The 21204-nt window shown below is 40.2% G+C and overlaps 1 protein-coding gene across 2 annotated transcripts in view; it reads right to left on the bottom strand.

The window, feature by feature from the left end:
• atxn1a (ataxin 1a) overlaps positions 1-21204 on the bottom strand; it is a 481844-nt gene that overhangs the window by 158990 nt on the left and 301650 nt on the right. The gene's annotated exons all lie outside the window — the stretch shown is intronic.

Below are 21204 nucleotides of genomic sequence, written 5' to 3'. Positions count from 1 at the left end.
TCAACTAGAGTTGCCAATACATTTACAGGACCCTAGACTGGTTTGGTGTCTTCAACATCAATTATCACGGTCCTGCTTTTAGGAGAAATGGAATCGAAGACTAAACAAGAATTTAAAAGAGACAATGATTGAAGAGCCATGTTTTGAGAAGGGTTTTATAGGAAGGAGGTTTAGAAAAGAATTCTTAGTTAATGCTCAGAATTCTTAAATTTTTGGCAGCATGTGGAACTGATGCAGCTGGCAAGGACAGTATTAGAAAAATCAATTCTCAAGTTGATAAATGCACAAAACTGGGGGTGTGCTAGTGGTATAGGTGGATAATGTTTCCACAGTGGAAATAGTCTCAGTGATGGTTGGAGATGAGAACCAAGTATGTCACCAAGCAAGCATATTATCATGTTATCTCCTGACTGGGTTTTAAGGAAAGAGATGGACACTGGTTCAAACCAGTTTTTCCTGAAAACTAAATGGTTTGGTTTGAGTTCAGTAATGTTCAGTTGGGAGTAGCAATTATTGGACTTCATTACAGAGTACAACAACAGTTATGGAGTCCAAGGTGATGGCAGGAAAGTAAAGTTATGCATTGTCAGTTGTAAGCTATCATTGCAGACTGCAATTATCAACTGTCACCGAAATTAAACAAATACAAACATGATGCTTCATGTATCTTGCTCTACACTCAAAAATGAAATACATTAGTAGTTTCCATAACTGCACAAATCATTCAGTACCATAGAAAGAGGTTTATATAACCAGCATCAACTTCATAAATTGTATCACAAACTTGGTGAAAAATTAGAGACTGATTTTGCACTTGTTCTTGGCAAAACATCCATCCGCTTACTTTGAATGTACTGACTGCCCCTTGCCTGAGACACTGTAACCCTCAGGTTATACTCACTACCAGTCGGCTCTGTATAGGGAGAGAGCAACCCTGTGGCCCTCTGGGCAACTTTTCTTTACCTAGAACATGTCAATCTTCCCAATTACCTTGACTTTATTTAAGTGCCCAGCTACAACCTTTCAATGCTTATCTCCCTATGACAGACATCAAGCTAACGCACCTATACTTTCCTGTTTTCTGGTTACATTTGCTACTTTTTAGCCTGATGGAATATTTTGTGAGTTGAAGATACTTTAGACAATTAATACCGATGCATCTACTAACTAATTAGCCACCTCTTTTAAGATGCTAGGACGAAATCTATCTGGACCCAGAGACTTGTCAGCCCACAGCTCCATCAGTTTGCCTAGTCGCACTTCCCTCATGATTGTAACTGCATAGCTTCCACACTCCATCTCCCTCCTGATTTATAGCCATCACTGGAATGTTTCTTGTGCCTCATTTGCAATCACACCCTGCCGTCCCTGATCACTGACCAAGTGAGTAGACCCCATACTAAGTGGCATGATTACCTCCTGGTATAAAGAATCCAAATACCTTTCACCCTCCCTGATGTGTTGCAGTATCTGCAGATCAGCCTCCAGCTCACAAAATATGCGCCTTGGATCACAATGTTGTTCAAGAGCTTCCATATGCTGCAGCTTTGACTCATCACCTGTTCTATCATCTTTAAAGAGTTTTAATTAATTTTATTATTCACTTATTTATATTACTTTTTACATATTTTATTCACTTTACCACCAAGTTGTAGTCTATGTTCACACTCAAGGATATTTCTATTAAGCACTTACTAGAGACTCACCATACAGCTAGCTACTTCCTCTGCAATAAAGAAAGTCTCAATTTCACTCAAAATGCACTTCAATAATAAATCTAGTACTATCTCTAACAGTCTGTTTTTCCAACTAAATCACAGACGAGATTCCCCATTGAGGGTTCCCTTCAGATAGAGGCCCTAAATCACCAAGCTCCTAAGGTGAGGGGAGATAAACGGGTCACCCCTACTGTATTCACTCATCTTTTCAGTTGGCTGCAACAAAAACAATCCCTCCTCCATTAAGACCTTTCTCACAAACCAAATGAACTAATTTTTTAAAAAAGGTGCCAACTGAGTTTAACAACTGTGAGGCTATTAGTTAATAAACAAAAATAAGTAGCAACACGACCCACATACTTCTTATTCCTAAACTGCATGTCCAAGAGGTAAAAGAAGATACACAGATTACTCTCTTTCAGCAAACAGCGGACTGGGGAACATTAATACTTCAACAGAGGAATTCAGCAGATAGAGGAACATTAATACTTGAACAGAGGAATTCAGCAGATAGAGGAACATTAATACTTGAACAGAGGAATTCAGGATTTTTGGCTTTCAGTAAGTTAAATTCCTTTTGTCCTGATTGCTTTTGACAGAGGTTAGCTGACATCATCAGACCAAGAGAGTCATAGAGTTGTTCAGCATGGAAACAGATCCTTCGGTTCAACTCATCCATGCCAAACAGATATTCCTAAATTAATCTCGTTACATTTGCCAGAGTTTGGCCCATATCTCTCTAAACCCTTCCTACTGATGTACCCATTGAATGCTGTAATTAGACCTGCCTCTACCACGTCCTCTGGTAGCTCATTCCATACATGCATCACCGTCTGCATGAAAAAGCAAATGCCTTCTAGTTTTGGACAGCCCTATCCTGAGAAAAATACCTTGGCTAATCACGCCAAGAGATTTTATAAATATCTAAGATCACCCATAGCCTCCAATATTCCAGGGAAAATAGCCCCAGCCTATTTAACCTCTCCCTATAGATCTAACCCTTCAAACTGGACAACATGCTCGCAAATCTTTTCTGAATGCTTTCAAGTTTCACATCTTTCCTCTAGCAGGGAGACCAGGGTGGCACAGTGGCTCAATGGTTAGCACTACTGCCTCACAGGAACCTAGGTTTGATTCCAACCTTGGGCGACTGTCTTGTGGAGTTCGCACATTCTCCCCATGTCTGTGTGGGTTTCCTCTGGGTACTCCGTTTTCCTCACACAGTCCAAGGAGGTGCAGGTTGGGTGAATTGGTCATGCTAAATTGCCCATCGCATTCGGGGATGTGTAGGTTAGGTGCATTTGTCAGGGGTATATATAAAGTAATAGGGTAGGGGAATAGGTCTGGGTGGGTTACTCTTCAAAGGGTCGTTATGGACTTGTTGGGACAAATGGCCTGTTTCCACATTGCAGGGATTCCATGAATTGAACATAGTCTTCCAAAAGTGGCCTAACCAATATTCTGTATAGCCACAGCAAGACCATCCAACTCCTATACTCAATGTACTGACCAACAAAAGCAAATCAAACGCCTTCTTTACTATCATATCTACCTGCAACTCCACTTTCAAGGAACAATGAACGTGCACCCTGAGGTCTGATTGTTCTTTCTGTTGCCCTGTTTCTTTTGGCTGACTTGTTTGCTAATTGGCTTCCAACACTAAGAACGAGTCTATAACTTTGACCTTCACAGCATGCTAGCATTCAAACTCATTCTACTGCAGATAGGTGTCTCAGTTCATTAGCACAACTCCCCCGACGAGCATACACAGACTAGGTTTTTTAACTACTTTTCTTGCATATTCCAAGGAGGGCAAAACATGAAAACCTCTCCTTTCAATGCACCACTCTCACAGTTTGAAGTTTCCCTAACATCCAACAGGTATGGTATCCCACTGGGCCCATACAGGTATTTGCCAGATAGCACTGAATTTACACCTGCAGAGCAGTCCTCTTAAGAAATATATTCTGGAATTAAAAGTTTAAAAATGTCCATAGTACCCTAGGTTTGTTAGGCCATTGCTTGTCTCATCTGTGGGACAGCTTTCCAAATGTTGGCACAAGGCCCCAAAATAGGACAAAGGAGGATTTTGCAGAATCAACTAGCCTATGAGTATTTTTGTGTGTCCATGTCTGATATCTAGGTTGATACAGGATGGGTAATTCATACTTACTCTCAAAAGACTGAAATACAGTGTTTTTTTGATACAATGAGTGCAGTGGGCCTGGAATCACATTTAGCCTAGATCACATAAGGATTGCAGATTTCTCTCGTTAAAGAAATTTAGTGAACTTGGCAGATTTTATGACAATTCAGTGGTTTATGTTCACCATTACAGATGGCTATGATCATTAGTTTCTACCAACTAAACTGACAGGAAAAGCCATCACAGGTGATCTTGGAGGGAGACATGCTTCAGGAACAGACTAGGTAAATTCCAATAAAGAGAAAGGGTGGTGGGGGTGATCCAAAACTGGGATGCAAAGTGAGATCAAACAAACAAAAGAAGAATTTTTCTGTCAAGTGAAATATTCACAAGGGAACCAGGTCAAACCCAATAGACAGAGAGGAATATTGCAGAAGAAATTAAAACTAGCAAACAGAAAATATGAGAATAGAATGGCCCCTAATATAAAAGAGAACCCAAAAATTTTCTATCAGCGTATAAAAAGTGGTGGCTAGTATACCATGGAATGAGTCTTCTAAGAAGATAATATATGATGATAGGTGAAGGACAAACCCTGAATACTTAATAAAATACCATTGTAAAGTAGTCATTAAGGAAAAGGAACCTGACAAAACATCAGTAAGAACAGTTGGCAGATGTAATGGATAGGGTGAAAATTGAGATGCAGAAGGTACTGAAAAGATTAACTATGTTTAGAGTGGGCGGCTTTCTGATTTGGGTGACTGTAATCTCAGGTTGCCGAAAGATATTGGTGTGGTGACAGTGGAAGGGGCTTGCCATTATCTTACAAATCATCCTTCGACAGAGGTATGACAGAATAAGTGCATTGGCTTTGTTCAGACAGGCAACCTTATTGAACAAGGTAGGAAGCAGGATGGCGGTACAGCACTAACCAGGGCAGAAGTCAATACATCTATGGACAGAGTGGGCAAAGACTTCCAATACCAGGCATACATTGATGACATCAAGAGGGCACACTACCTTCTGTGTGGTGGCAGCAGATTCACCTATTTAATATAGAGAAGTGAGAGGTGATGTATTTTACCATAGGTAAAGGGATGTCAGTATGGACATTACAGGTACAGCTTTAAAGAATTTGCAGGTACAGAAGAATTGGGATGTGTGGCTGCATGTGCATGGATCTTTGAAATTGGCAAAATATTGAAAGAAAGCTGAGCAAAACAAGTGGGAATCTTGGGCTTCGTAAATAGAGACATTGAGTACAAAAACAGGGAGGCTATTCGGAGGTTTTATAAAAGCTCTAGTCAGGCAGGATCCAATGAAAATAGGACGTACAATTCTGATTGCCACACAACGTTACAATTTGAGGAGGATGAGGGGGGGGGTCCTGGACAGAGCGCAGAGGATATTTACAACAATCCTTCTAGGGACTGGGGATCTTAGTCACAAGGTTCAGTCGGAGAAGCTGGGGTTTGTTCTCCTTGGGGTCAAGCAAACTGAGGGGCATTATGATGGACATGTACAAAATTAGGATAGATTTGGATAAGACAGACAAGAAAATACTGCAGATGATACACGGACCATGGCACATGACTAAGGTTTTGGGCAAGGTATACCAGAGGAATACGAGATAGAACGATTTTTATGCAGGAAGTGGTAATGAGCTGCAACTTGCTGCCAACAAAGGTGCTGGAATCAGAGGCTATGAATAATTTCAAAAGCAGATTGGAGGAGTATTTGAAGGAAATAAACTTGAAGGGCTATGGGAATAGATTAGTGAACTGGGATTGAGTGGATTGCTTTACATGGAGCCAGAACAGACACAAAGGAACTAAATATCCTCCTTTTGTACTGTAAATGATTATGATTCTATGCTTGACATATTAAAGTTACTTCTAGTGTAAGGATCCAGGTCTTCTGAGAGTTGTATTATAAAGGGTCACATAGGAGAGAGCATTGAAAATAGAGGCAAGTATTTTTTAATCAGATCTAAAACAGTGGCCAAACTTAATAGGATTTGAGGGGTTGCTGGTAGTTGGCAAATGAGGAGAGTCTGCATTGTTCACTTGAAGAAACACTGAAACACTAAACCATCTGAAGAAGAGAATCACATGTTACAAGTCACAAGATAATTACAGAGAAGTCTGTTTCTAATTATTATAGAAGTTGTTTTTGGAATCTTGCCAAAATATTGTAGTGACTTTACAGTGTACTTCTTTTTCTCAATTTCAGCTATTTATTACAAGCCAACAATTGACTGGATAATTGCATACTTGCTCTAAGTCTAGAATTCCAAAAAAAACATACTGTAATGACTCCTCTTACATTGTTCGTCTACATCAATCGGGTTTTATTTTGTATATATCTTGATTATCTTTATATTATAATAAGAACAGAAATGTTCCCATTTATACACATCAAAAACTCAGTACAGCTCTTCAACATATTAAACATGCCTGCTCTGCTGCTGGGTCTTATCCTTTGAATCATGATCTAACACCACTGCTGGAAGCTATCTGACCTGCTGCAGGACTATAATGGGCAGCAGTGAAATCTTTCCAACCAGTCCTAACACACTTGTGTGTGGCTGGGGCCCCTCATTATTATTGTAAATTAACAAAATTCTCCTAGGTTGCTATTATAGGTTTGCCCACTACCAACTGAATTGTATCTATCCAGATCCTGAGAGCCAACTTTGATCGCTGTAGTTTGAGTTGGCACTGGCAATTCATGTTTGGACTTGTAAAACGCCGGGCTGAGTGCTTCTTGCTGAGAACGATAAGGCAATGTGCTAACTGGAGCCACTCCATGCTAAACTCAGCAAGTTAATAATAGGACCTCAGCAAATATTGGAAAGAAAACAAACTACAACATATTCCAAACATAAAAGGCATGGAGTTAACATGCACTGATACCATCCTGAAGATCATCTCATATGACTTCAGTTTATTATAGTATTGCACTGTTAGAACTTAGTTGTCATATTTTTCCATGTATTGGTTAAAATTATATTTTGTATATAACAGTGGCAAATTATGGTGACTAAGCCAAGAACATGTTGAGAAGCGATAAAAAGGACAAATTCAAATTATGCTAAGATCCTTTGTTTAAATGTTGCTAGAATATGGATAACTCCAGGGAAGCTGTTAGTCTTCAAACAAAAAGGATTGTAAACATGTCTAGCTAATAGCTGTGAAACAGGACAAGTGCATGTTAACATAAAACAAAGAACTGTGGATGCCGGAGATGTGAAAGGAAAACAAAACATTGGAAAAACTTCAGAGGTCTGACAGTATCTGTAGAGAGAGAGAGGTGAGTCCAGTAACCCTTTGAAATGTTGTGTTTTTTTCTCTCTATAGATAGTGCCAGACCTCCTAAGTTTCTCCACTCCTCTACCACATACTCTCTCTTTCATTCTCCCACGCACACACAAACACTCTCTCTACAACCACCGCCCCCCCGCACAGTCTCGCTCCCTCACATTGATCTAAAGTCAATAATTGGAGTCTGACATAAGTATCTTTGTTATCCAGATGCTCCAAGGAGGAGCGTAGGGCCAGGGAGATGGCACCTGCTGTGGACATGTTGCGACAGTAGGCAAATTATAGTGGATCAAGGCAATCTGAGAGGTTGGTGTTGATGTGTGCCACTACTAGTCTCTTAAAACACTTCAATAATGGTGGATGCCAGAGCCACTACCAGTAGTCATTAAGGCATGCTGCCTGATTTTTATTTGGCACCAGGAATGATAGCGGTCTTCTTGAAGTAGGTGTGGACCTCAGATTGCAGTACAGTGGGGTTAAAGGCGTCTGCGAATACTCCTGTCAGCTGGTCCACGCGGGATTCCAGCCAGGCCAGTCACTTTCCAGGGGTTCTCTCAAGAAGACTGACCTGACATCTGCAGCAGTAACTGAGAGTACAAGTGCACCCTAGGCTGTCAGGGCAGATGACATCATTTCACTGACTTGTTCAAAATGAGCATAGAATGCATTGAGCTCACTGGGGAGGGATGCATTATTGCCAGCAATTCTTTTTGACTTTGCTTTGCATCCCAGTGTATCATGTAAGCTTTGCCACAATCGACTTGTGTTTGTGTGGTTATTCTGGGATTCCAGTTTAGTCTGCTTTTGTTTCTTGGCATCCCTAATGGCTTAGAGAGATTGTACCTAGATTTCCTGTATACGACAGAGTCACCTGACTTGAACACCTCAGAACTGAACTTCAGTAGGGACTAGACCTCCTAGTTCATTCATGGTTTCCCGTTGGGGAACACTGGTTAAGTTTTTTGGCAAGCAGTCCTCGACATACTTACTGAAGTCTGTAACAGGAGTGGCATACTCATTTGGACTGGCTGCTGAGTTCTTGAATGTGGACTAGTCCATCGATTCCAAGCAGTCACATAGGAGCTCATCAGTTACCCTCAGACCAGTACTGTGTGACTTTCTGCACTGATTATTGGTTATGCAGCAATGTTTCAGGGTGTTTGAGCCTCTGATGGGTCAGGAGACATGTTGACAGCATCTTGGTAACACAGGGTGGCACGGTGGCTCAGTGGTTAACATTGCTGCCTCACAGCACCAGGGTCCCAGATTCGATTCCCACCTGTCTGTGTGGAGTTTGCACATTCTCCCTGTGTTTGCACGGGTTTCCTCTGGGTGCTCCGGTTTCTTCCCACAATCCAAAAGATGTACAGGTCAGGTGAATTGGCCATGCTAAATTGCCCAGTGTTAGGTGTGTTAGTCAGGTGTAAATATAGGGTAGGGGAATGGATTTGGGTGGGATTCTCTTCAGAGGGGCAGTGTGGACTTGTTGGGCCGAAGAGCCTGTTTCCGCACTGTAGAGAATCTAATCTGAGTTTGAAGTCTGTCCCATTTAGCATGGTGATAGTGCCTCACAATATGATACGGTATTGTCAGTTTAAAGGTGGGACTCCATCTCCACAAGGACTGTGACAGTCTCTTACCAATATCGTCTTGGCATCTACCACAAGTAGACTGGGGAGGATGAAGACAAGTATGTTTTTCCCCTCAGGCCACAGCTATGTCCTTTAGGACCTGAACAGCTCAATCAGCAGTGCTGCTGCCAACCAACTCTTGGTGGTGAATATTGAAATCCCTCACCCATAGTAGTTCTGTGGTCTTGCCACCCTCAGTGCTTCCTCCAAGTGTTGTTACTTGGAGGAATACTAACTCATCAGCTGTGGCAGGATGGCAGGTGATAAACAGCAGGAGGCTTCCTTGCCCATGATTGACCCGATGCTATGAGATTGTATGATGCCCAGAGTCAATGTTGAGGACTTCTAGGAAAACTGTCTCCTGATTGCATGTTACTGTACCGTCACCTCTGCAGGGCCTATCCTGCCTGTCATTTAGGACATATCCAGGGATTGTAATGGTGGTGTCTAGGACACTGTCATGACCAGGTCAGGTTGCTGCTTAACTGGTCTGTCAAACAGCTCATATTATGTATTCCTAAATGCTCTACTATTACAAGCTAATGGACGTCACCATTTTCCCAATAACAGACATTAAGCTAACTAGCTGACAGTTAGACTTTTTTCTGGTCTCCTTGTTTTAAATACAAAATGTTACATTAACAGTTTTCAAATTCTCTGGGACTTTTCCAATTTCAAAAGAATTCCAGGAAGATTACTCCCATGTACCCACTATGTGTAACTGCTTCCTTAATATCCTTTAATCCATCCCATCAGGTCCCGGGGAATTATTGGTCTTTATTCCCAATAACTTCCCTGTTACTCTAGTAATATCTGTTATACTTGTCTCCTTCACTCCCTTTTGGCCTTTGAATATTTTGGGATACCATCAGTAACCTACAGTGAAGACTGATGCAAAGTATTTATTCAACTCTTCTGCTAGTCCCAGACCCTTTATTATTTCCCCAGCCTCATTCTCGGAGGGTCTGATGTTCACTTGCGCTTTCTCTCTTCTTTGTAAATTTAAAGAAGTTCTTGTCATCCATCTTGATATTACTCACAAGTTTACCATCACATTTTTTTTTTGCTTTTGCCATCAAAATTATTGTCAAAATGTACTTTGCTATCTTCTGAATATATTTTCAACATTTTTGTAAATGAAAATAAGTGAACCAAATGATCCAGTGGTTTGAAATATTAATTGAGAATATACTGCTCCGTTCCAAAGAATGGCCTCCTACCAACCAGAGCTCCAAGACTAACGTAGGTAGCTATATCAGTATCCAGTACCATAGCAACCACATGCCCTTACAACCTCCACACCCCCTCCAAGTCTTTTAGGCACAACTTCTTCAAAATAAAAGTGACTAAGAATATCATGGTGAATTTCTCAAGACAATCTAAATATGAAGATACTGCTATTTTGTTATTTTGCTACTATAATATGACATCGCTTAGCAATCACTTTTACAAAGTCATAAAGCTGATTTTGGAAGTATTAAAAACACAATCAAACACCCACATTACAGGATGTCCCATATACAAAATCTTCAACTTTTTATGACATTGCAATAACAAATGTTAATTTGAATTTTTAAAGCAATACTTGTTGCGATAGTAGAAGCCACTGCAAAATAATAATGTGTGAAAACCATTACTCTTCCATTTATCAGATTGTAAAAAATGAATATAATGGAACCATTTTGACCAGATATTGATCAGATCTTTCCTGCACACAGAGGTTTGGAGGTATCACGCAAAGTCTAGAAACATAACACATCTGAAGTTTTTCAAAGCACATTTCCTTTCAGGTGGATGTAAAACAGATATGGATATTTAATAAAAATGCCTCCCCATTTTTCTTTTTAGCCTCTAAACTGTCATTTCACTTTGTTGAAACATAATTCCCTCCCCCGCAATGAGTCATAATGCTATCTCTAAACAACAGCATTACAATGTGTAGGTTAAATGATACATTAGATTAAAAGGTACTTTATGACTGAGTTCTTTTGTCTTTTATCATTTTGCTTACTTTGTCTAACTCCATTTTCTGTCCTATTTTCTGCTTGTCATCTTGTTTCTCGTTTCACTGCCCTCTAAATTAAGGGCAGCATTTTAATCTTTTTATAATCAGTGACCAAGAGGAGATTATACTGCATGAAAACTTCAGTCTCATCAGTTCCTCAGATGCTTGCTCTTAATCCATTCCTACACAATAACTAAAATAAGCTGTATATAGCATGAATGTACATTACAATCTCAATGAGAAAAAAACAATGTTCAACCATATTTATTGTGTTTATATATAACAGATTTTATCTGACTTCTTCCTTCATGGCATGCCATTCATCTGTGTTGCTACTACACTGAAGTAGGCCACATCTTGATTGTTTACGACACTGAAAAGGGAATTATTCCCAAGTTAGACATCCCAATTTTAGTTTCTTCGATTAACAAGTACTATAAATCATCAGGTTGCAGGTCCAAAACAGGACCGTTATCGTTGTCCAACCAGAATAGTTATTGCTGAGTCTCTTCTTTGTCGATGAGAGTTGTAACAGAATGCCTTACAGCTTAGTCAGCTTCCATCCTGGTTTCTCTCAGTTGTGTATTATAATATCAAATTAATTTCATAAAGAGCATGATTGTGTTATTCAGTGCATTGTCCCCTACATCTTGACCAAACAGAAATCTTAATTTAACACAAAGGCTGAGAACAGATGAGAACAAATGATATTATGGCAATCACAGTAGACTAGTTATCCAGAAGTCAAGGCGAATGCTATGGGAACATGGGTTCAAATCCCACCAACTGGTCAAATTTAACTGGTGTAGACATGATGGATTGAATGGTCACTTTCCGTGCCATAACAATTCTGTGATTCTACAAATCAAAGAACATTGATACTGCTTGCTCCATCACCTCACTCTTTAGAAAAAACTTCATGTTCTTGAATACTTTGAGCATGTGCACAGATCTTTTTTGCTGCCTACAACTATTATGATTTTCTTTCATGCAATTAAAGATAGATGTCTATTTCTTATCCAGCAATTTTATGCAGTATGCCTTTACCTAACCATACTTTAAGCTTCATTTGAGTATTACTGCAGGGTGGAAGGACAATATCCAAAAGCTGAGAAGAACTCACTGGGAATTCGGATTATGTTATCAAGTACAAGTAAAGTTCATGGAGAATATTTTCTGATTTGATTACTAAGTATTAAGCTTTTTAAAAATAAAATGACATTATTGGACTGGAGTCTAACCCAAAATGCTCACACCCATCATTACAACACAATTTTATTCTTCACACCTTGAAAAGCTTAAGAGTGGTTAGTGTGGACAAGAACAAAGCTTCAAGTATAATTGACAGCAAGATTCAAAAGGTTGCCTGAATGGTCTGTGCTCCACATGGTTTACAAACAGAATATGAAGGAGTTTACAGTGAAATTACATCTCTCTTCTCCAAAATTAAAGATATTTTTCCTTAGCTTTCAATTTGCTGGCGATAACAGAATCATGTTTGCTCCAGGAGACTGTTTACACCTACACTTCAGAAAAAATTAATCCAATCTATAATCGTTGCAAAAAGAAACATCAAGGGAAAGCAAAAAGAGAAAAAGCATTGTGTATTGAATGTCTACCTCAGAACTTTAATAGCTTTGCAATACCCTTTTCTAGGGTATAAAGAGCATACTTAAAGGGACACTTTTCAACTCCGGGGTGCCTGTACTGGGCGCATTACTATTTGTAATCTATATCAATGATTCGGACGAAAATGTACAAGGTATGATTAGATGACACTAAAATTGGTGGTATTCTGGACAGTGAGGAATGTTCTCAGAAATTGCAGCAGGACCTTGATCAGCTGGGGAAGTGGGCTGAGAAATGGCAAATGGAGTTTAATACAGATAAATGCGTGGATTTGACTTTCCAAAGTGCAAGGCAAGGTGGGAGTTCCATGGTGAATGGCAGGGCCTTAAGGAGTCTAATGGAACAGAGGGACCTCAGACTTCTGGTGCAAGGTTCTCTGAAAGTAAAGTCACAATAGACAGGGCAGTGAAAGAGGCTTTTGGCACATTAGCCTTCATCAGTTGCACAGGTCATTGGTGAGGCCGCTAGGTCATCTTGCGGAAAGACTGCAGAAAAAAATTGCAAAGGATTTTGCCAGGACTCAATGGTCTGAGTTGTAGGGAGAGGTTGGACAAGCTAGAATTTCTTTCTTTAGAGCATAGGAGACTGACAGGTTGGGGGGGGGGGGGGGGAATCTTATAGAAATGCATAAGATCACAAGAGGCATGGATAGGGTCAATGCACTCAGTCCTTTTCTCAGGGTTGGGGAAATTGAGGATTAGAGGGGAAAGAATAAAAGGGAACCCGAGGGGAGACGTTTTTACACAAAAGGTGGTACACATATGGAATGAGCTGCCAGCAGAAATGGTTGAAGTGGGTACATCAACAACATTTAAAAGGCATTTGGAATAATACATGGATTAGAAAAATTTAGAGGGATATGGGCCAAGTGCTGACAAATAGGACTAGATTAATTTAGGATATCTGGTCAGCATGGACAAGTTGGATCGAAGGGCCTGTCTCCGTGCTGTAGAATTCTAAAACTATCTGTGCTACTGTCTATTGCCAGAGAATGAATAAATTATTTCAAAACAACATGGCAATAGATCTGAGAGACAGAGGCATCACAAGCACACTCCACAGAACCTTGTAGTGCCAAAGTCCACAACTGTTTAATGGAACACCAAAACGGACAGAAATTTTGATTTTGACCTTAAATTAGAGTCATAGAGATGTACAGCATGGAAGTAGACCCTTCAATCCAACTTGTCCATGCTGACCAGATATCCTAAATTAATCTAGTCCCATTTGTCAGCACTTGGCCCATATTCCTCTAAACTCCTCCTATTCATATATCCATCCAGATGCCTCATAAATGCTGTAACCGTACCAGCCTCCACCACTTTGTCTGGCAGCTCGTTCCATACACGCACCACCCTCTTTGTGAAAAAGTTGCCCCTTAGGTCTCTTTTAAATCTTCCCCCTCTCACCCTAAACCTATGCCCTCTAGATCTGCACTCCCCCACCCCAGGGATAAGAGGTTACCTTAGCCATGACCCTCATGATTTTGTAAACCTCTATAAAAGGTCAGTTGTCAGCCTCCGAAGTTCCATGGAAAACAACCCCAGCCTGTTCAGCCTCTCCCTTCGGCTCAAATCCTCCAATCCTGGCAACATCCTTGTAAATCTTTTCTGAACCCTTTCAAGTTTCATAACATCCTTCTGAGGGAGACCAGAACTGCACACAATATTCCAAAAGTGGCCTAACCAATGTCCTGTACAGCAGCAACGTGACCTCTCAGCTCCTAGACTCAAAGCTCTGACCGATAAAGGAAAACATAGTAAACGCCAGCTTCGCTACACTATCCTGTGACTCCACGTTCAGGAACTAAGAACCAAGTGTATAAGTCCTGCAAATGGAAAAATGTTGGCAAAAGTGTGATCAAAAATCATTGCAACATGTTTTGGCACAGCCCTGGCTCACTATTCCCAACTTACTTGTGAATTAGAAGGTAGTGGGATCAAATCTCATTCCACTCACCTCCATAATTAATCGAACTGGACAGTTCAGGTCATTCTAAATGCTGAACTGTCAGAGTTAACGCCTTTCAAATCAGCTACTGATAGAGTCGGTCTATCTACTTAAGGAGCAAATGATCCACATCACTATTTGGAGTAAATAAGCATGTTGTTCAGACTGAACCTTATCGCTCAACAATCTACTTGGGGCGTCTTGTAGCGCAATGGTACTATCTCCACCCTGGATCGAGGGGCCTGGGTGAGAGACCATCTGCCCCAGAGGTGTATAATAACGTCTGTCAACACATTGATTAGAGATGCAAGTAAAATTTACAAAAAAAAGACCACTTGGGACCATCTTGTGGTGCAATGGCAGTGTCCCTGCCCCTGGGCAGAGTGGCCTGGATTCAAGTCTCACATGTTTCAGAGCTGTAGGATAACATCTCTGAACTGGCTGATGAGATAAACAGGTTAATAAAATGACTACTTGGTCACTTTCTTTTGGAGTCTTGCTGTGTGCAGACTTCCTGCCTCATTTCTGTATACCGTAATAGTGACTGCACTTCAAAACCATTAAGCTGACTGTGAAGAACTCTGGGATGTCACAAAAGACACATGCAAGTTCCTTTCTCACTTTAAAACTTTTGGCTTTATAGAAGAATGTATCTCCTGAAGATGCCAGTGTAAACTGCACATATTTTAGAGTTTAAAATTGAAATCATTAACAAATGCAATCAAAAATAAATGAGCAGAAATAGTGTTATAGAGAGTAAAGACGTACAGCATGGAAACAGACCCTTCGGTCCAACTGGAAGGATAGGGAAAGACAGTTGAGGCTAATTGCAAAGGTGAAATTATGGAAAGGCTAAGTACACAAAGTGAAGAAGAAACGTGCATTGCACGATCAATGGGCATCTCAAAGAGCTTTATAGTACAATGAGATACTTTCTGAAGCGTAGAAAACATGATAACATGACAATAAAACACAATAATGAACAAATAATCTATTTCTGTAGCACTAATTGAAGGATAATTATTAGTCAAGAGTCCAGGGAGACGACCTTGCTAGTCTTTAAAATAGTGCCAATGAACCTTTTAAAGCTACCTGTCAAATTATATTAGATTATCTTTCCTTACAAAATAAATATCCTTAAAACAGATAGATTCTTATAAAAATGGGGTTCCAGATGTCACATGACTACTATTCTAGATTACCAGACTATATTGGGATCAGACTAGTTATTTCAAGAAGAAATCACCAGAAATCTTCTGAAATTCAATTCATGTCTCCACAATAAACAGTAAACTCCTTGACTATGGTTTCTTTGGGGCCTTGATTAGCTGTGGGGAGAAAGTGAGGTCTGCAGATGCTGGAGATCAGAGCTGAAAATGTGTTGCTGGAAAAGCACAGCAGGTCAGGCAGCATCCAAGGAGCAGGAGAATCGACGTTTCGGGCATGAGCCCTTCTTCAGGAAGGGCTTATGCCCGAAACGTCGATTCTCCTGCTCCTTGGATGCTGCCTGACCTGCTGTGTTTTTCCAGCAATACATTTTCAGCCTTGATTAGCTGTACCTAGTTCATTACAACATGACAACAGAGCCATTCAAGCTAATGGCTGAGTTAATTATACCTCAACTAAAAAGCAGTGGACGGGGTCTGTATCCCTGCCCTAGACAACTAAACACCCAGTTGAAAAAACAATTCAACAGTTTTGGAATAGCAGTATTAATATGCATAAGACAGGCTATGAACAAACTTATTTTTGTTTGTTCATGATGTAAACATTGGCAGGTAAGTTAGCATTTATTGGCCACTGATGTCTGTTTGGAGTCACATGTAGGCCAGACCAGGTAAGAGTGACCGATTTTCCTGAAAGGATATTAGTGTACCAGTTGGGTTTTTACAATAATCAACAGTGGTTACCTGTCACCTATAGGCTAGTGTTTTTAATTTCTGAATTCAACTTCCATCATCTGCCATGATGGGATTTCAATCCATGTTCCCAGAATATCCAAACCTGGGTTTCAGGATTACGAGTTGAGTAACATTACCACTGGGCAGATCTGAGATAATGGAGTGGATTCTCAGCCACAGGGAACATAGTGAGGAATTCATACAAAAATCAACTGCTGTTCTGATGAAATAGTCCAGGCATTCCAAGTGCCATAACCACAGAGCCTGTGGGGAAGAAACAACTTGCTGTCTCTCCTCTCCAAATCCTGATTGTCTGTGAAAGTAACTCAGCAGACTATGAGTATTTTACTACAGACACTATCGTAGTTGATGGATTCTGACTTCCAAGCTTTCAACCCCTTTATTTTAGAAAGCGAATCTTCAAATAACAGGCTTATAAAGATTTTGCAAACTGATCTCACCTTCATTGTTAAAACCATCATTTATTCTTGCACACTCATAAATATTTGTTACTGATAATAATGCTATTATTTAAATAACTAAGCAATAGTTGTACAGTATATTATATTTTCTGAACTGTTTAAACTGTAAACCTCTGGTGATGATTTTTCAACTAAAATCCACAAAAGCTAAAAACGAGCTACAGATCTGTAATCCACAAACAACTCTGTGGGTATGCCTGCTGTGTTTGAGAGACACCTGAGCAAGCAGACAACACCCACTTTATATCTGATCTAAAAAAAAATGCAATGCTCCCTCAACTACACTGGCGTGCTTCTCAGCCTCAGGAAGGAGAAAGGAGCAGAAGACAACACTGAAAGAGTGAAATGAAATAAATATGGAAGGTGGCTTGTGTGAGCGAGCATACATCATTTCAGTCAAATAGCCAGCTTCTGTGCCACAAGTTGTACACAATCCTAAGATACAGCTCCATTAAGAAGTGCACCTTTCTGTTTCCATAATGCAGAACTCCTGTCGAGTTCCAGAAGATCTCATGACATTATCTGGGCAAATACAAGAAACTGAAGTTAAAAATAACATCTTTATTGTTGCTGGGTAAATACCATTAACAAATCTGGAAAATGTGAAGGTTAATATTTGAAGTGGGTAGACAGCTCAATTAAAACCACGTCAGATGAAGGGTATTTCAAAAGCTTTCCACTGGAGGTGAACTGTGAACGCTCACGACATCTAAAGCTTCACAAAGTTAAAACATAAAAAGTGTTTATTACAAAACCTGGGAGAAATGGTGATCATAAAATATCAATAATAAATGAAAGAAATACTTAAAATGGGGCATTTAAGTGGCATTGACTTAATATTGAACATGATGCAAGTGCAATACTAATGCATTTGATTTAGTTACACTGATAACACAGCACAGAATATCGACATTGAACATATAAACATTCAACACTTCAAACTAAATCTGCAATTAAATTAGCTTTGAAATGTTCAATTTATCTTATCTCAATAGTTTTTGGGGACAGGAGTTTCAGATTTCCACTGCCACATGTGAGAAGACAGACTACATTTACAATAGCATCGTCCACCAATGAGGGGAATCTTAAAGCAGTTGATCATCAAAGACCTCTGATGTGAAGCTGCTGTTGTAATGTGTGAAACAGCCAATTTTCAGACACCTTTCCACAAACTAATATGCTAATCCAGACAATGCTTTTGTAAGGTTTGTTAAGATATTAAAATATTAGCCACAACACCTGGACTAAGTCCTCCATTCTTCTGCAAGGGTGTCTGGTGATCAGCATCTAACGTGAGAGATGGGATGTCTTTTAATGCAGCATCCACAAAGTGCCATCTCCAACAGCACAGCACTAGAGTATAAGCCTAGATCTTTGTGCTCAAGCTTTATGATATAAATCCTGAACATCTTAGTTCTAACTTTAAGGTATCCCTCTTCATCCTGCATCCTCTCACCAGAGAAAATAGCTTTTTTTTCTGTCTATTCTATCAAATCCGCTAACTGTCTTAAAAACCTTACTTAGATCACTCCTTAATATTCTACATCCAAGTGTTATGAAGTTGAAGGCATGTACTGTATCTTTGAGAGATTGCGAATGCTGTTCTGAACTGAGAGATTACAAACACCTGTGTGATATGACTAAAAGCAGTCCCAGAAAATACTGGAAAATTGAAAATATGTAACATTTATCTGTGAAATGGATACCCGAGTTTTGGTTGCTGTTTTGACAACAATTCAAATTTAACTAGTTTAAATTATGCCCCAGGATACTAAAACCTAATCAAGTTTGAATTTATTGTTTTGCCAACATCAAGATAATCCGATGTTGGAAGATATAAAAATGTGATCATTTTGAAAATTGGAGAGCGAGTAACTGCCATTGAGATATATCCAAGACATTAGGAAATTCTCGATCAAAGGTTCCTTTCATATGAAACATACTTGCAGTAAAAAGAAAGACGACGACTCACGGAATTCAGCGGCTGGAAAAGTGAAGTCACAGAAGATGACAGCAGCTCCGAGGTTTTGAAATTAAGTAGATGTAATTTTAATAAGTGTCTTATTGGAACAGCATATTGTTATAGAGCTGGAGGCAGGTAATAGTCGGTTAAGAAAAATGGGGGCTTAGAGCGGTGAATAGTTGTAACAGAGGGGTTTCACCTCCATGTCATAACAGTTTGGGGTGGGAGATTTAGACAGATCCAGTCTGAGATTTAAACAGATTTGGGGTACAAAAGCTCACAGCACTTGCTAATTAGTGTCCTAGTTCTTTAACTAAAACTTAGGTGAGGCAGTTTGTTTAATTTTGGTACCCACCCTACATTTACCCCTTCACCTAACATTACAGGCAATTTAGCATGGCCAATTTTTGGACTGTGGGAGGAAACCGGAGCACCCAGAGGAAACCCATGCAGACACAGGGAGAATGTGCAAACTCCACACAGTCAGTCGCCTGAGGCGGGAATTGAACCCGGGTCTCTGGCGCTGTGAGGCAGCAGTGCTAACCACTGTGCCACCGTGCCGCCCACTGGTTGTTGGCTAAATTAACTGAGAGAAATGGTTCTTGACATCGCTAAAGAGGTTTTGGGGTTTGAAGATGCTTCCCAAATTTGCCAAGAAAGTTTAGAACAACAAATGAAGGACATATGTTTAGAATTAGCAAACAGGTTAGAATTGGGTTTAACCAGGGGCGAAAAGAAAGTGGAAAACTAAAATTCATAAAGGAGTTAGTCAAGCACTCAGGTGTATCAGAGAAACAGACAATTGGAGTAGAGTCAGAAAAATTTCAAAATTCAATTGAGCCAAATGGAGCTAGAAGCTAATGAAAGGGAGAGAAGAGCCATGTTAGAAGATAGATAGAGAGCAAGAGAGAGAGAGCGAGTGAGTGAACAAAAGAGAGAAAAAGAGAGGAAAAAAGGGAGATAAGGTTCTTAGCTGAGCAAAAGAGAGAGAGAATTTGAACTTGAGAAGTTGCAAATTAGTCAGGAAAGTTAACAGGATGAAGAAGGGAGAAGGTAGCAACTTATCCAAATATGTTAAAACATTGTCACATTTTGATGAGAAAGATGTCGAAGCCTTCTTTATTTCATTTGAAAATTGGCTAGGCCGATGGAGTGACCAGAGAAGTTGTGGGTAATGCTAGTTCAGACTAAACTGGTAATAGCTAATGAGGTCTTTGCAGCACTGTCAGATGAGGGATCAGGAGAATATGCAGATGACAAAACGGCTGTTTTGAGTACTTTTGAATAGGTACCAGTAACGTATAGACAGCAATTCAGAAACAAAGAAGGAACCAGGTCAGACTTACGTTGAGTTCAAAAGAATTAAACAGTCATTTTAATAGATGGGTGTGGGCCTTAAAAATAGATAAGACCTATGAGACTCAGAGAGATTATTCTGCTGTAGGAGTTTAGAACTCAGTTCCAGAGATGATAAGAATTCACGTGGATGCATAGAAAGTTCAAGAAGTGAGAAGAGGGCCAGAGATGGCAGAAGAATATGCATTGGTGCATAAGGCAAAATTTAGCTTCCAGCAGGAATTTCATCCTGTGAGGGATAGAAATTGGGAGAAGGGGAGATCATACACCACAAAACAAAGATTAAAGCACCCAGGTAATAGTTTACTACAGGTGAATAAAGAAGCCCAAGAGGGTGAAAAGGAAGTGAAAAGGCTTCAGTGTTTCCATGGTAGTAAGGTGGGACACGTAAACAGTGCCTGTCATTGAAAAACAAGTACTGTGGAAAAAGATACGATAAGAGAGACTAAGCCAGTGGGATTAGTGAAGAAAACCCCAAGAAAAGCTAAGGAGCTGTAGGACAGTGCACAGCTTAGACAGAGGCTGGGTATTAAGTTAGTGCCCAATCTCTACAAAGACCTCTTCTCCGTGGGTAAAGTTTACTCAGGAAGAACAGAGGGAGAAGGAAAGGAAGTTACACCTTAGAGAGTCTAATCAGTCTCTAATCGTAAAAGATTAGTGTATTTGCCTTTTGACAAGTCACCCAATAGAGTGGTAATTTGCAGAATAGATGGACAAGACGGCACAGTGGCTCAGTGGTTAGCACTGCTCCTCACAGCATCCAAAGATCTAGGTTCGATTCCCACCTTGGACGACTGTCTGTGTGGAGTTTGTACATTCTCCCTGTGTCTGTGTGGGTTTGAATCTTCGAGTAAAAAGTGAGGTCTGCAGATGCTGGAGATCAGAGCTGAAAATGTGTTGCTGGTCAAAGCGCAGCAGGTCAGGCAGCATCCAAGGAACAGGAGAGTCGACGTTTCAGGCACAAGCCCTTCATCAGGATCTCCTGTTCCTTGGATGCTGCCTGGCCTGCTGCGCTTTAACCAGCAGCACATTTTCAGCTCTGTGTGGGTTTGCTCCGGTTTCCTCCCACCATCACAAAGATGTGCAGGTTAGGTGAA

The sequence above is a fragment of the Hemiscyllium ocellatum genome, chromosome 34 (assembly GCF_020745735.1).
Source record: "Hemiscyllium ocellatum isolate sHemOce1 chromosome 34, sHemOce1.pat.X.cur, whole genome shotgun sequence".
Lineage (NCBI taxonomy): Eukaryota > Metazoa > Chordata > Chondrichthyes > Orectolobiformes > Hemiscylliidae > Hemiscyllium > Hemiscyllium ocellatum.
This window is presented reverse-complemented; position numbering and strand designations above follow the sequence as displayed.